The 13941-nt window shown below is 36.7% G+C and overlaps 1 long non-coding RNA gene across 6 annotated transcripts; it reads left to right on the top strand.

Moving 5' to 3' along the window:
- The first annotated feature begins 22 nt into the window (after positions 1-22).
- Positions 23-13910, top strand: LOC130014395 (uncharacterized). Of its 6 annotated transcripts, none has more exons than XR_008789407.1 (7): positions 23-370; positions 1089-1161; positions 1398-4022; positions 4259-6878; positions 7115-9734; positions 9971-12595; positions 12832-13910. It is a non-coding gene; the product is annotated as an uncharacterized LOC130014395 (long non-coding RNA). The 6 variants fall into 6 exon arrangements; XR_008789411.1 differs by having other exon boundaries at positions 23-1161; positions 1398-3231; positions 3950-4022; positions 12832-13909; XR_008789409.1 differs by having other exon boundaries at positions 23-1161; positions 4259-6087; positions 6806-6878; positions 12832-13909.
- The last annotated feature ends 31 nt before the right edge of the window (positions 13911-13941 follow it).

The raw sequence follows: 13941 nt of genomic DNA, 5'->3' as shown, positions 1-13941 counted from the left end.
AGTGTCTTTCTGCAGAGCAGTCATTGTGTCGGAAGTGAGATTTTCACCCCAGTCAACTTCAAATCCGTGTAGCAAAAAATCTAAATGGTCAACCCCCTACAAAATTATGATGAGGAGATTGCCAAATGTTGTCCCCATTGTGCCTATAAAGATTGGAACCAACGGAATGTTGAGAAAAAAGCTACAGCCTGTGATGTTACAGCCATTTAACATTGAAGTCAATGGGCAAATAATTGCTAGTCTGAGTCCTGATGAGGTAAAGAAACATGGCCGACTCGGGATGTTGATATTTTTTCAAGGGCTTATTTCCTGAAATTTTGAATGGAAAGTGTCAGAAATAGTAAGAATACTGCTTTTTTATTGCCCAGCAGTAAGTTTTTTGACTATTTGGTATCAAAATAGCCATGATTGGGGGTATCCGTTGGTTGAGTGTGAATTTTGGGTTGTAAATGTGTAACATTTTCTTCACAATGATATCAAAACATGGTTAGGTCTAAATATTAAGGCCAACTCAACTCCAGATTTGGTCTAAAGTCACGAGATGTAAACAAGGCTGACCCTAACCCTAACCCAAGACCCAGTCCTTACCCTAACCCTAACCCACAATCTTGTCAAGAAGCATGTAGCCTAGGCCTAAGCCAAGACCTAGTTCTGACCCTAGCCCAAACCCACAATTGTGTAAAAAAATCATGTGCCCTAACCCTATTTACATGTTGTGACCTTGAACCAAGTCTGCAGTTGGCCTTAACATTTAGACCTAACATGTTTTTGACATCATACAATGAAATGTTAACATGTACACTCCAAAATTCACACCTGTGTGACTTTTGACCAAACATGCAGTTGGCCTTAATATTTAGACCGAACCTCAAAACATGGCATCTACCTTTGAGATTGGCTTAGACTTATGTGACACTCAAGGTTTACTTTTTTACTGATTGTTAACTGGTTTCTTTTTGGAGGGCCAGTGACGGGCTGTTCGCGAGAAATAAAGAGGTTTATTTCTATTTCCAGTTGAAACCATATTTTTTTCTTATTTTCTCACTGTTTTTTATTGCATATTTATCCCCAGCCTCCTATCATTTCAGGTGCCAGGGCATTGTTTCATAGAGTGGAATGATTGACCTCAACACAAGTATTAAAAAAAAAGAAGCAAAACAGGTGAGATAAATGTGCATTTCATACACTTTTAAGAAGTAAATCCAACCTCATCCCCACTTCTGCTCACTAATAGTAATGGGCTGGAAATTTGGTACTGCACAGGCCTGTCTTCTCCCCTTGACATTTAACTGAATGACAGAATTCCACATTTTGACCATTTTCTGGATGTCAATGACCATTTCCCTGGATAGTATTCGCCCCAGAATTCTCATTCTCATCCAAATTTAACATTTCAGGTCTACATCTCAAAACCTGATCTCTTCCTGGACTGGCTTTAGGAGAACGATGATGCATATCAATTTCATCCCTGATCTCTATGACACCTGTGGTGGAAGTGGAGGGCAAATCGTAATCAGTTTGGGACCTCTGTAAACTTTGCTTTTTGGTGATGACTTAATTTCCGAGCTTGAAAAGGACGCTTGTGTGTTTATCATGGCCTCTCATATTGGAAGATAACATTAATGGCTTGTGTGTTGATCGACGGTTGTGCATATCTCTTGGTCAGGAAAGTTGTAGGCACCATCGCCATTGTAAATCATTTGACAGGCTCGAGTGAACGGGGCGACCTATGATTGGTCAGCAATGTATCAGATTCCATACCGGGGGGTGGGGATGAAAAAACTGTTGTAGTGTTACATAATCAGATTATTTCAACTTACTTATCCTGTGGAAATACAGCTATATAGGAGATATTTTGAAATTCATAGGCACTGCATGTTTCAACATTTTAGATTTGACCACAATTTGGCACTTAAAACTATGTTAACAGAGAAAAACTGTGTGGTTTTCGATGAAAGTGTTAAAAGTCTAATATTGCATCATGATTACTGTTTTAAAGTATTTTCGTGTTTGATTTATATTGAATTCATCTCATCTTTTTGAAGAATGCATTTATGTTCAAAAATAAAAATGTTCTGTGGAATTCAAAATTCATGTGCTTTTAAATTATCAGATTCCAAACTGGGGGGTAGGGATGAAAAAGCTGTTGTAGTGTTACATAATCAGATTATTTCAACTTACTTATCCTATGGAAATACAGCTATATAGGAGATATTTTAAAATTCATAGGCACTGCATGTTTCAACATTTTAGATTTGACCACAATTTGGCACTTGAAACTACGTTAACAGAGAAAAACTGTGTGGTTTTCGATGAAAGTGTTAAAAAGTCTAATATTGCATCATGATTACTGTTTTAAAGTATTTTCGTGTTTGATTTATATTGAATTTATCTCATCTTTTTACAGAATGCATTTATGTTCAAAAATAAAAATGTTCTGTTTAATTCAAAATTCATGTGCTTTTAAATTTCTGTCTGAAATTCCGCAGTTTTCTGATGCATTATAGTGTTTGCAGAATGCCGCACAGCTCATCTGAAAATGCATAGATTTTCATATTCTTTGGTCAGGGAATTGCATATATGTTTGTTTATTAGATAACAACAGATTTGTTTAAACTGCAGAAACATGTGAGGTATATATATATGGACTAAGACTAGTAATTATTTCCCCTTATTTCATGATGGACGAATGTAGTGCGAGTTATAAATAGACAATTTTTCCCTTAATTTTTTTCTCCCCTCTTCCTGCATTTTTGGGTTGACTTTTTGGTCTAGAATTGGAGAAAAGGGATCAAATTTGCAATTTCATAGCAGTTTTGGGTAATACTGATGATATTACAGCGGAGGGATAGGGGGTGTAAAGTGTCTTTCTGCAGAGCAGTCATTGTGTCGGAAGTGAGATTTTCACCCCAGTCAACTTCAAATCCGTGTAGCAAAAAATCTAAATGGTCAACCCCCTACAAAATTATGATGAGGAGATTGCCAAATGTTGTCCCCATTGTGCCTATAAAGATTGGAACCAACGGAATGTTGAGAAAAAAGCTACAGCCTGTGATGTTACAGCCATTTAACATTGAAGTCAATGGGCAAATAATTGCTAGTCTGAGTCCTGATGAGGTAAAGAAACATGGCCGACTCGGGATGTTGATATTTTTTCAAGGGCTTATTTCCTGAAATTTTGAATGGAAAGTGTCAGAAATAGTAAGAATACTGCTTTTTTATTGCCCAGCAGTAAGTTTTTTGACTATTTGGTATCAAAATAGCCATGATTGGGGGTATCCGTTGGTTGAGTGTGAATTTTGGGTTGTAAATGTGTAACATTTTCTTCACAATGATATCAAAACATGGTTAGGTCTAAATATTAAGGCCAACTCAACTCCAGATTTGGTCTAAAGTCACGAGATGTAAACAAGGCTGACCCTAACCCTAACCCAAGACCCAGTCCTTACCCTAACCCTAACCCACAATCTTGTCAAGAAGCATGTAGCCTAGGCCTAAGCCAAGACCTAGTTCTGACCCTAGCCCAAACCCACAATTGTGTAAAAAAATCATGTGCCCTAACCCTATTTACATGTTGTGACCTTGAACCAAGTCTGCAGTTGGCCTTAACATTTAGACCTAACATGTTTTTGACATCATACAATGAAATGTTAACATGTACACTCCAAAATTCACACCTGTGTGACTTTTGACCAAACATGCAGTTGGCCTTAATATTTAGACCGAACCTCAAAACATGGCATCTACCTTTGAGATTGGCTTAGACTTATGTGACACTCAAGGTTTACTTTTTTACTGATTGTTAACTGGTTTCTTTTTGGAGGGCCAGTGACGGGCTGTTCGCGAGAAATAAAGAGGTTTATTTCTATTTCCAGTTGAAACCATATTTTTTTCTTATTTTCTCACTGTTTTTTATTGCATATTTATCCCCAGCCTCCTATCATTTCAGGTGCCAGGGCATTGTTTCATAGAGTGGAATGATTGACCTCAACACAAGTATTAAAAAAAAAGAAGCAAAACAGGTGAGATAAATGTGCATTTCATACACTTTTAAGAAGTAAATCCAACCTCATCCCCACTTCTGCTCACTAATAGTAATGGGCTGGAAATTTGGTACTGCACAGGCCTGTCTTCTCCCCTTGACATTTAACTGAATGACAGAATTCCACATTTTGACCATTTTCTGGATGTCAATGACCATTTCCCTGGATAGTATTCGCCCCAGAATTCTCATTCTCATCCAAATTTAACATTTCAGGTCTACATCTCAAAACCTGATCTCTTCCTGGACTGGCTTTAGGAGAACGATGATGCATATCAATTTCATCCCTGATCTCTATGACACCTGTGGTGGAAGTGGAGGGCAAATCGTAATCAGTTTGGGACCTCTGTAAACTTTGCTTTTTGGTGATGACTTAATTTCCGAGCTTGAAAAGGACGCTTGTGTGTTTATCATGGCCTCTCATATTGGAAGATAACATTAATGGCTTGTGTGTTGATCGACGGTTGTGCATATCTCTTGGTCAGGAAAGTTGTAGGCACCATCGCCATTGTAAATCATTTGACAGGCTCGAGTGAACGGGGCGACCTATGATTGGTCAGCAATGTATCAGATTCCATACCGGGGGGTGGGGATGAAAAAACTGTTGTAGTGTTACATAATCAGATTATTTCAACTTACTTATCCTGTGGAAATACAGCTATATAGGAGATATTTTGAAATTCATAGGCACTGCATGTTTCAACATTTTAGATTTGACCACAATTTGGCACTTAAAACTATGTTAACAGAGAAAAACTGTGTGGTTTTCGATGAAAGTGTTAAAAGTCTAATATTGCATCATGATTACTGTTTTAAAGTATTTTCGTGTTTGATTTATATTGAATTCATCTCATCTTTTTGAAGAATGCATTTATGTTCAAAAATAAAAATGTTCTGTGGAATTCAAAATTCATGTGCTTTTAAATTATCAGATTCCAAACTGGGGGGTAGGGATGAAAAAGCTGTTGTAGTGTTACATAATCAGATTATTTCAACTTACTTATCCTATGGAAATACAGCTATATAGGAGATATTTTAAAATTCATAGGCACTGCATGTTTCAACATTTTAGATTTGACCACAATTTGGCACTTGAAACTACGTTAACAGAGAAAAACTGTGTGGTTTTCGATGAAAGTGTTAAAAAGTCTAATATTGCATCATGATTACTGTTTTAAAGTATTTTCGTGTTTGATTTATATTGAATTTATCTCATCTTTTTACAGAATGCATTTATGTTCAAAAATAAAAATGTTCTGTTTAATTCAAAATTCATGTGCTTTTAAATTTCTGTCTGAAATTCCGCAGTTTTCTGATGCATTATAGTGTTTGCAGAATGCCGCACAGCTCATCTGAAAATGCATAGATTTTCATATTCTTTGGTCAGGGAATTGCATATATGTTTGTTTATTAGATAACAACAGATTTGTTTAAACTGCAGAAACATGTGAGGTATATAGGACTAAGACTAGTAATTATTTCCCCTTATTTCATGATGGACGAATGTAGTGCGAGTTATAAATAGACAATTTTTCCCTTAATTTTTTTCTCCCCTCTTCCTGCATTTTTGGGTTGACTTTTTGGTCTAGAATTGGAGAAAAGGGATCAAATTTGCAATTTCATAGCAGTTTTGGGTAATACTGATGATATTACAGCGGAGGGATAGGGGGTGTAAAGTGTCTTTCTGCAGAGCAGTCATTGTGTCGGAAGTGAGATTTTCACCCCAGTCAACTTCAAATCCGTGTAGCAAAAAATCTAAATGGTCAACCCCCTACAAAATTATGATGAGGAGATTGCCAAATGTTGTCCCCATTGTGCCTATAAAGATTGGAACCAACGGAATGTTGAGAAAAAAGCTACAGCCTGTGATGTTACAGCCATTTAACATTGAAGTCAATGGGCAAATAATTGCTAGTCTGAGTCCTGATGAGGTAAAGAAACATGGCCGACTCGGGATGTTGATATTTTTTCAAGGGCTTATTTCCTGAAATTTTGAATGGAAAGTGTCAGAAATAGTAAGAATACTGCTTTTTTATTGCCCAGCAGTAAGTTTTTTGACTATTTGGTATCAAAATAGCCATGATTGGGGGTATCCGTTGGTTGAGTGTGAATTTTGGGTTGTAAATGTGTAACATTTTCTTCACAATGATATCAAAACATGGTTAGGTCTAAATATTAAGGCCAACTCAACTCCAGATTTGGTCTAAAGTCACGAGATGTAAACAAGGCTGACCCTAACCCTAACCCAAGACCCAGTCCTTACCCTAACCCTAACCCACAATCTTGTCAAGAAGCATGTAGCCTAGGCCTAAGCCAAGACCTAGTTCTGACCCTAGCCCAAACCCACAATTGTGTAAAAAAATCATGTGCCCTAACCCTATTTACATGTTGTGACCTTGAACCAAGTCTGCAGTTGGCCTTAACATTTAGACCTAACATGTTTTTGACATCATACAATGAAATGTTAACATGTACACTCCAAAATTCACACCTGTGTGACTTTTGACCAAACATGCAGTTGGCCTTAATATTTAGACCGAACCTCAAAACATGGCATCTACCTTTGAGATTGGCTTAGACTTATGTGACACTCAAGGTTTACTTTTTTACTGATTGTTAACTGGTTTCTTTTTGGAGGGCCAGTGACGGGCTGTTCGCGAGAAATAAAGAGGTTTATTTCTATTTCCAGTTGAAACCATATTTTTTTCTTATTTTCTCACTGTTTTTTATTGCATATTTATCCCCAGCCTCCTATCATTTCAGGTGCCAGGGCATTGTTTCATAGAGTGGAATGATTGACCTCAACACAAGTATTAAAAAAAAAGAAGCAAAACAGGTGAGATAAATGTGCATTTCATACACTTTTAAGAAGTAAATCCAACCTCATCCCCACTTCTGCTCACTAATAGTAATGGGCTGGAAATTTGGTACTGCACAGGCCTGTCTTCTCCCCTTGACATTTAACTGAATGACAGAATTCCACATTTTGACCATTTTCTGGATGTCAATGACCATTTCCCTGGATAGTATTCGCCCCAGAATTCTCATTCTCATCCAAATTTAACATTTCAGGTCTACATCTCAAAACCTGATCTCTTCCTGGACTGGCTTTAGGAGAACGATGATGCATATCAATTTCATCCCTGATCTCTATGACACCTGTGGTGGAAGTGGAGGGCAAATCGTAATCAGTTTGGGACCTCTGTAAACTTTGCTTTTTGGTGATGACTTAATTTCCGAGCTTGAAAAGGACGCTTGTGTGTTTATCATGGCCTCTCATATTGGAAGATAACATTAATGGCTTGTGTGTTGATCGACGGTTGTGCATATCTCTTGGTCAGGAAAGTTGTAGGCACCATCGCCATTGTAAATCATTTGACAGGCTCGAGTGAACGGGGCGACCTATGATTGGTCAGCAATGTATCAGATTCCATACCGGGGGGTGGGGATGAAAAAACTGTTGTAGTGTTACATAATCAGATTATTTCAACTTACTTATCCTGTGGAAATACAGCTATATAGGAGATATTTTGAAATTCATAGGCACTGCATGTTTCAACATTTTAGATTTGACCACAATTTGGCACTTAAAACTATGTTAACAGAGAAAAACTGTGTGGTTTTCGATGAAAGTGTTAAAAGTCTAATATTGCATCATGATTACTGTTTTAAAGTATTTTCGTGTTTGATTTATATTGAATTCATCTCATCTTTTTGAAGAATGCATTTATGTTCAAAAATAAAAATGTTCTGTGGAATTCAAAATTCATGTGCTTTTAAATTATCAGATTCCAAACTGGGGGGTAGGGATGAAAAAGCTGTTGTAGTGTTACATAATCAGATTATTTCAACTTACTTATCCTATGGAAATACAGCTATATAGGAGATATTTTAAAATTCATAGGCACTGCATGTTTCAACATTTTAGATTTGACCACAATTTGGCACTTGAAACTACGTTAACAGAGAAAAACTGTGTGGTTTTCGATGAAAGTGTTAAAAAGTCTAATATTGCATCATGATTACTGTTTTAAAGTATTTTCGTGTTTGATTTATATTGAATTTATCTCATCTTTTTACAGAATGCATTTATGTTCAAAAATAAAAATGTTCTGTTTAATTCAAAATTCATGTGCTTTTAAATTTCTGTCTGAAATTCCGCAGTTTTCTGATGCATTATAGTGTTTGCAGAATGCCGCACAGCTCATCTGAAAATGCATAGATTTTCATATTCTTTGGTCAGGGAATTGCATATATGTTTGTTTATTAGATAACAACAGATTTGTTTAAACTGCAGAAACATGTGAGGTATATAGGACTAAGACTAGTAATTATTTCCCCTTATTTCATGATGGACGAATGTAGTGCGAGTTATAAATAGACAATTTTTCCCTTAATTTTTTTCTCCCCTCTTCCTGCATTTTTGGGTTGACTTTTTGGTCTAGAATTGGAGAAAAGGGATCAAATTTGCAATTTCATAGCAGTTTTGGGTAATACTGATGATATTACAGCGGAGGGATAGGGGGTGTAAAGTGTCTTTCTGCAGAGCAGTCATTGTGTCGGAAGTGAGATTTTCACCCCAGTCAACTTCAAATCCGTGTAGCAAAAAATCTAAATGGTCAACCCCCTACAAAATTATGATGAGGAGATTGCCAAATGTTGTCCCCATTGTGCCTATAAAGATTGGAACCAACGGAATGTTGAGAAAAAAGCTACAGCCTGTGATGTTACAGCCATTTAACATTGAAGTCAATGGGCAAATAATTGCTAGTCTGAGTCCTGATGAGGTAAAGAAACATGGCCGACTCGGGATGTTGATATTTTTTCAAGGGCTTATTTCCTGAAATTTTGAATGGAAAGTGTCAGAAATAGTAAGAATACTGCTTTTTTATTGCCCAGCAGTAAGTTTTTTGACTATTTGGTATCAAAATAGCCATGATTGGGGGTATCCGTTGGTTGAGTGTGAATTTTGGGTTGTAAATGTGTAACATTTTCTTCACAATGATATCAAAACATGGTTAGGTCTAAATATTAAGGCCAACTCAACTCCAGATTTGGTCTAAAGTCACGAGATGTAAACAAGGCTGACCCTAACCCTAACCCAAGACCCAGTCCTTACCCTAACCCTAACCCACAATCTTGTCAAGAAGCATGTAGCCTAGGCCTAAGCCAAGACCTAGTTCTGACCCTAGCCCAAACCCACAATTGTGTAAAAAAATCATGTGCCCTAACCCTATTTACATGTTGTGACCTTGAACCAAGTCTGCAGTTGGCCTTAACATTTAGACCTAACATGTTTTTGACATCATACAATGAAATGTTAACATGTACACTCCAAAATTCACACCTGTGTGACTTTTGACCAAACATGCAGTTGGCCTTAATATTTAGACCGAACCTCAAAACATGGCATCTACCTTTGAGATTGGCTTAGACTTATGTGACACTCAAGGTTTACTTTTTTACTGATTGTTAACTGGTTTCTTTTTGGAGGGCCAGTGACGGGCTGTTCGCGAGAAATAAAGAGGTTTATTTCTATTTCCAGTTGAAACCATATTTTTTTCTTATTTTCTCACTGTTTTTTATTGCATATTTATCCCCAGCCTCCTATCATTTCAGGTGCCAGGGCATTGTTTCATAGAGTGGAATGATTGACCTCAACACAAGTATTAAAAAAAAAGAAGCAAAACAGGTGAGATAAATGTGCATTTCATACACTTTTAAGAAGTAAATCCAACCTCATCCCCACTTCTGCTCACTAATAGTAATGGGCTGGAAATTTGGTACTGCACAGGCCTGTCTTCTCCCCTTGACATTTAACTGAATGACAGAATTCCACATTTTGACCATTTTCTGGATGTCAATGACCATTTCCCTGGATAGTATTCGCCCCAGAATTCTCATTCTCATCCAAATTTAACATTTCAGGTCTACATCTCAAAACCTGATCTCTTCCTGGACTGGCTTTAGGAGAACGATGATGCATATCAATTTCATCCCTGATCTCTATGACACCTGTGGTGGAAGTGGAGGGCAAATCGTAATCAGTTTGGGACCTCTGTAAACTTTGCTTTTTGGTGATGACTTAATTTCCGAGCTTGAAAAGGACGCTTGTGTGTTTATCATGGCCTCTCATATTGGAAGATAACATTAATGGCTTGTGTGTTGATCGACGGTTGTGCATATCTCTTGGTCAGGAAAGTTGTAGGCACCATCGCCATTGTAAATCATTTGACAGGCTCGAGTGAACGGGGCGACCTATGATTGGTCAGCAATGTATCAGATTCCATACCGGGGGGTGGGGATGAAAAAACTGTTGTAGTGTTACATAATCAGATTATTTCAACTTACTTATCCTGTGGAAATACAGCTATATAGGAGATATTTTGAAATTCATAGGCACTGCATGTTTCAACATTTTAGATTTGACCACAATTTGGCACTTAAAACTATGTTAACAGAGAAAAACTGTGTGGTTTTCGATGAAAGTGTTAAAAGTCTAATATTGCATCATGATTACTGTTTTAAAGTATTTTCGTGTTTGATTTATATTGAATTCATCTCATCTTTTTGAAGAATGCATTTATGTTCAAAAATAAAAATGTTCTGTGGAATTCAAAATTCATGTGCTTTTAAATTATCAGATTCCAAACTGGGGGGTAGGGATGAAAAAGCTGTTGTAGTGTTACATAATCAGATTATTTCAACTTACTTATCCTATGGAAATACAGCTATATAGGAGATATTTTAAAATTCATAGGCACTGCATGTTTCAACATTTTAGATTTGACCACAATTTGGCACTTGAAACTACGTTAACAGAGAAAAACTGTGTGGTTTTCGATGAAAGTGTTAAAAAGTCTAATATTGCATCATGATTACTGTTTTAAAGTATTTTCGTGTTTGATTTATATTGAATTTATCTCATCTTTTTACAGAATGCATTTATGTTCAAAAATAAAAATGTTCTGTTTAATTCAAAATTCATGTGCTTTTAAATTTCTGTCTGAAATTCCGCAGTTTTCTGATGCATTATAGTGTTTGCAGAATGCCGCACAGCTCATCTGAAAATGCATAGATTTTCATATTCTTTGGTCAGGGAATTGCATATATGTTTGTTTATTAGATAACAACAGATTTGTTTAAACTGCAGAAACATGTGAGGTATATATATATGGACTAAGACTAGTAATTATTTCCCCTTATTTCATGATGGACGAATGTAGTGCGAGTTATAAATAGACAATTTTTCCCTTAATTTTTTTCTCCCCTCTTCCTGCATTTTTGGGTTGACTTTTTGGTCTAGAATTGGAGAAAAGGGATCAAATTTGCAATTTCATAGCAGTTTTGGGTAATACTGATGATATTACAGCGGAGGGATAGGGGGTGTAAAGTGTCTTTCTGCAGAGCAGTCATTGTGTCGGAAGTGAGATTTTCACCCCAGTCAACTTCAAATCCGTGTAGCAAAAAATCTAAATGGTCAACCCCCTACAAAATTATGATGAGGAGATTGCCAAATGTTGTCCCCATTGTGCCTATAAAGATTGGAACCAACGGAATGTTGAGAAAAAAGCTACAGCCTGTGATGTTACAGCCATTTAACATTGAAGTCAATGGGCAAATAATTGCTAGTCTGAGTCCTGATGAGGTAAAGAAACATGGCCGACTCGGGATGTTGATATTTTTTCAAGGGCTTATTTCCTGAAATTTTGAATGGAAAGTGTCAGAAATAGTAAGAATACTGCTTTTTTATTGCCCAGCAGTAAGTTTTTTGACTATTTGGTATCAAAATAGCCATGATTGGGGGTATCCGTTGGTTGAGTGTGAATTTTGGGTTGTAAATGTGTAACATTTTCTTCACAATGATATCAAAACATGGTTAGGTCTAAATATTAAGGCCAACTCAACTCCAGATTTGGTCTAAAGTCACGAGATGTAAACAAGGCTGACCCTAACCCTAACCCAAGACCCAGTCCTTACCCTAACCCTAACCCACAATCTTGTCAAGAAGCATGTAGCCTAGGCCTAAGCCAAGACCTAGTTCTGACCCTAGCCCAAACCCACAATTGTGTAAAAAAATCATGTGCCCTAACCCTATTTACATGTTGTGACCTTGAACCAAGTCTGCAGTTGGCCTTAACATTTAGACCTAACATGTTTTTGACATCATACAATGAAATGTTAACATGTACACTCCAAAATTCACACCTGTGTGACTTTTGACCAAACATGCAGTTGGCCTTAATATTTAGACCGAACCTCAAAACATGGCATCTACCTTTGAGATTGGCTTAGACTTATGTGACACTCAAGGTTTACTTTTTTACTGATTGTTAACTGGTTTCTTTTTGGAGGGCCAGTGACGGGCTGTTCGCGAGAAATAAAGAGGTTTATTTCTATTTCCAGTTGAAACCATATTTTTTTCTTATTTTCTCACTGTTTTTTATTGCATATTTATCCCCAGCCTCCTATCATTTCAGGTGCCAGGGCATTGTTTCATAGAGTGGAATGATTGACCTCAACACAAGTATTAAAAAAAAAGAAGCAAAACAGGTGAGATAAATGTGCATTTCATACACTTTTAAGAAGTAAATCCAACCTCATCCCCACTTCTGCTCACTAATAGTAATGGGCTGGAAATTTGGTACTGCACAGGCCTGTCTTCTCCCCTTGACATTTAACTGAATGACAGAATTCCACATTTTGACCATTTTCTGGATGTCAATGACCATTTCCCTGGATAGTATTCGCCCCAGAATTCTCATTCTCATCCAAATTTAACATTTCAGGTCTACATCTCAAAACCTGATCTCTTCCTGGACTGGCTTTAGGAGAACGATGATGCATATCAATTTCATCCCTGATCTCTATGACACCTGTGGTGGAAGTGGAGGGCAAATCGTAATCAGTTTGGGACCTCTGTAAACTTTGCTTTTTGGTGATGACTTAATTTCCGAGCTTGAAAAGGACGCTTGTGTGTTTATCATGGCCTCTCATATTGGAAGATAACATTAATGGCTTGTGTGTTGATCGACGGTTGTGCATATCTCTTGGTCAGGAAAGTTGTAGGCACCATCGCCATTGTAAATCATTTGACAGGCTCGAGTGAACGGGGCGACCTATGATTGGTCAGCAATGTATCAGATTCCATACCGGGGGGTGGGGATGAAAAAACTGTTGTAGTGTTACATAATCAGATTATTTCAACTTACTTATCCTGTGGAAATACAGCTATATAGGAGATATTTTGAAATTCATAGGCACTGCATGTTTCAACATTTTAGATTTGACCACAATTTGGCACTTAAAACTATGTTAACAGAGAAAAACTGTGTGGTTTTCGATGAAAGTGTTAAAAGTCTAATATTGCATCATGATTACTGTTTTAAAGTATTTTCGTGTTTGATTTATATTGAATTCATCTCATCTTTTTGAAGAATGCATTTATGTTCAAAAATAAAAATGTTCTGTGGAATTCAAAATTCATGTGCTTTTAAATTATCAGATTCCAAACTGGGGGGTAGGGATGAAAAAGCTGTTGTAGTGTTACATAATCAGATTATTTCAACTTACTTATCCTATGGAAATACAGCTATATAGGAGATATTTTAAAATTCATAGGCACTGCATGTTTCAACATTTTAGATTTGACCACAATTTGGCACTTGAAACTACGTTAACAGAGAAAAACTGTGTGGTTTTCGATGAAAGTGTTAAAAAGTCTAATATTGCATCATGATTACTGTTTTAAAGTATTTTCGTGTTTGATTTATATTGAATTTATCTCATCTTTTTACAGAATGCATTTATGTTCAAAAATAAAAATGTTCTGTTTAATTCAAAATTCATGTGCTTTTAAATTTCTGTCTGAAATTCCGCAGTTTTCTGATGCATTATAG

Source organism: Patella vulgata, unplaced genomic scaffold (assembly GCF_932274485.2).
Source record: "Patella vulgata unplaced genomic scaffold, xgPatVulg1.2 scaffold_51, whole genome shotgun sequence".
Taxonomy (NCBI): Eukaryota; Metazoa; Mollusca; class Gastropoda; family Patellidae; genus Patella; species Patella vulgata.
This window is presented reverse-complemented; position numbering and strand designations above follow the sequence as displayed.